The sequence below is a fragment of the Mus musculus genome, chromosome 6 (genome assembly GCF_000001635.26).
Source record: "Mus musculus strain C57BL/6J chromosome 6, GRCm38.p6 C57BL/6J".
In the NCBI taxonomy this organism is placed as follows: Eukaryota; Metazoa; Chordata; class Mammalia; order Rodentia; family Muridae; genus Mus; species Mus musculus.
In genome coordinates, this window is record NC_000072.6 from 39,814,256 (window position 1) to 39,817,933 (window position 3,678).

Genomic DNA, 3,678 nt, shown 5'->3' on the forward strand with positions numbered 1-3,678 from the left:
TTTGCTATGTAGATCATGTTGGCCTTAGGCCCACAGAGACCCACCTGTCTCTACCTCCTGAGTGATGTGATTAAAGGCATGTTTCATCATGCCTGGCAATAAATCTTTATTAAAACACAGCTAGGTATATGTCTTAGTTTGTGTTCCATTGCTGTGAAGAGACACCATGACCAAGGCAACTCTTTATAAAGGACAACAGTTAATTGGGGCTGGCTTACAGTTTCAGAGGTTCAGTCCATTGTTATCATGGTGGGAAGCAAGACAGGGGTCCAGGCAGAAATGGAGCTGGAGAAGGAGCCTACAGTTTTACATCTGGATCCGAATGCAGTCAGGAGAAGATGGACTCTTCTTTACTGGGTGGAACTTGAGCATAGAACCTCAAAGCCCACCACCACAGTAACACACTTCCTTCAATAAGGCCACACTTACTTCAACAAGGCCACACCTCCTAATAGTGCCTGTACTGGCTAGTTTTGTGTCAACTTGACACAGCTGGAGTTATCACAGAGAAAGGAGCTTCAGTTGAGAAAATGCCTCTATGAGAACCAACTGTAAGGCATTTTCTCAATTAGTGATCAAGGGGGGAAGGCCCCTAGTGGGTGGGACCATCTCTGGGCTGGTAGTCTTGGGTTCTATAAGAGAGCAGGCTGAGCAAGCTAGGGGAAGCAAGCCAATAAAGAACATCCCTCCATGGCCTCTGCATCAGCTCCTGCTTCCTGACCTGCTTGAGTTCCAGTCCTGACTTCCTTTGGTGATGAACAGCAGTATGGAAGTGTAAGCTGAATAAACCCTTTCCTCCCCAACTTGCTTCTTGGTCATGATGTTTGTGCAGGAATAGAAACCCTGACTAAGACAAATTGGTACCAGCATAGTGGGGTATTCCTGTGACAACCTGACCATGTCTTGGGGAGGACTGTGGAAAGACTTTGGAACTTTGGGCCAGAAGATCCATTTGCTGTTAAAAACTCTGTGAGATATTGTGTAGGAGCTTGGAAGATAATGTTGAGAACAGTGCAGAAAAATGGAGGCCTGGCTTGTGAAATTTCAGAGGGAAAATTAAAGACTCTTTTCAGGGCCATTGCTATTTTGGATTGTGAAGATTCTGTGGTTCTGGTTAGCTGGGGCTGAAGAATCAGCTGTGGTTAACAAGATACCAGAACTACTAAAGTAAAACCTTTGCATTACTGGGACTATTGATGCTGGTTAGCTGGAGCTAAGAAATTACCGGTGATTAAGAAGAGACCAGCATCACTGAGGTGACATCTGGGAAGTGTTTTTTTGAGAGCACAGAGGCTGTGTTCCAGAGAGTCAAGGTTGTACCTTGTGCTGTGGATGGACTTAATAATGTGTAAGAGTTACCCAGGTGGTACTGGTTTTGAAGGCATGAAGTGGTCACGCAGAGCAGCTGAGGCTCGGCACTGTGAGAGGCCATGGAAGGCCATTGGTGAAGGTGCAGCCTCAGTTGCAATTGACGGCCCAGGACTGAAGGGGTCATGCAGTGTTTTGGAGATGCCAGTACCATGAGGTGACCACCAAGAGCAGCAGCAGTGGAGTACAATTGGCTGGAGCCTAGAAGACAACGTGTGTGCTACAAAGGGCATGGCTGGAGAAGTGACCCAAGCCCTTAGAGGAGCCCAGAAGATCGTGAATTGGATCCCAGACATTGGACGGTTGGAGATTGATTTTTGCTTTTGATTGTGACTGTGCCCTGATATTTTTCCCTCTTGAAGGAAGTTTTTTAGTGAAGCCCACAGTTAAGAGACTTTGAATTTTAAAGTACTTTGAATTTTAAAAGATACTGGATATTTTAAAAGGATCGAACTTTTAATATGTAAAGACTGCGGGACTTTTAAAGTTATTTAAGATCTTGGGGATGAATAAGAACTAAGGGTTGAGGCTTACTAGTGATGTATTTGTGTGTCAAGTTGACAAGGGGTCAATTGTATTGGCTAGTTTTGTGTCAACTTGACACAGCTGGAGTAATCACAGAGGAAGGAACTTCAGTTGAGAAAATGCCTCTATGAGAACCAACTGTAAGGCATTTTCTCAATTAGTGATCAAGGGGGAAAGGCCCCTAGTGGGTGGGACCATCTCTGGGCTGGTAATACTGAGTTCTATAAGAGAGCAGGCTGAGCAAGCCAGGGGAAGCAAGCCAGTAAAGAACATCCCTCCATGGCCTCTGCATCAGCTTCTGCTTCCTGACCTGCTTGAGTTCCAGTCCTGACTTCCCTTGGTGATGAACAGCAGCATGGAAGTGTAAGCCGAATAAACCCTTTCCTCTCCAACTTGCTTCTTGGACATGATGTTTGTGCAGGAATAGAAACCCTGACTAAGACCATGCCATTCCCTGGGCCAGCATATTTAAACCACCACAGTGTATTAGTTCTTTTTCTGTTACTCACCCAAAGCCACAGATTTGGGATGTTGAAAAGGGGTTTCTTTTGGCGTCTGGTTCTGTTTGAAGCACTTGGTAATAGCTTTCTTTTCTGGGGTATGTGTACAATGTTTGTGTGCACGTTCATGTCAGGGAACAATCTAATGTGTTGGCCCTTACCTTGAACCTTGTCTAGGCCAGTGCCACTCTTGTTCACTGCTAAGCACAGCAGGCTATCTGGCCTGGGTAATGTTCCTTGTCTTCTCTGGCCCCCAAGTCCTGGTGTCCTGGTCTTAGATGGGTGCCACTGCATTCAGCTTTTGTGTGTCCTCTGGAGATTCAGATTCAGGTTGGCCAGCTTGCATGGCAAGTGCTTTTCTGGCTGAGCTATTCCCCCGTGTTCCTTTCAAAAGCTCTCTTGCTCACAGAATCTTAAGGTGGTATGGAGTAGCATATGGCAAGATACAGGGAGTATGTCTGTGTCTTCCTGGTCTCTGATGAAACCGCTAGCATTCACTCATGAGGACTCCACACCATGGCTTATTTAATACTAACTACCTTCCAAGGACCCCATCTCTAAATGTCCACCCTGGATTAATTTTTCACCCTCTTAATACCTCACAGTGAGGATTAAACTTCAACCCATGAACCCTTCAAGGTTACTCCCAAGGCATATCCAAACCATAGTACAAGGAGGCATAGAGAGTGATAGGTGGGCACTGACCGTCACTAAGTAGAATGTACAGGGGCTGCTGTAACTAAACATCACACCCAGTGGCTTACCACAGTGAGTTTATCCATCATCTTTCTGGAAGTTAGATGTTGGAATTCAGTTTTATTGCACTAAAATCAGTGCACTGAGTAGGCTTTGCTCCTTTTTACAGCATATGCTTCTTCAGGGAGAATCATCAGTTCTTTGACTCTTCTGACATCTATCTAGTGGTCACTGGGCCTCATTGGTTTGTGGCCACAACATTTCAATCTTGAAGGCCAGCATCTTCATCCTTTGTTCCCTACTCTTCTTGCCTTTCCCTTTGTGTGATAGATTTTCCATCGATTTTAAAAGATTCATATGACCCACCTGGCTAGTCCTAGATAATCTTTTTATCTCAAGACCCTTAATCTAACTATACATATGAAGGCTCTATTCCAATAAGAGTAATGCAAATAGGGATTATTTGACATTTTTTCCTATTTGTAGGTCTTTTATTATTTTTCATACTTTATTTCTCTAGCTAAGCAACTAGAAGAGTATATTGGATAAGAGTGAACAGAGTGGACACATTTATTCCTGGTTTTAAAGG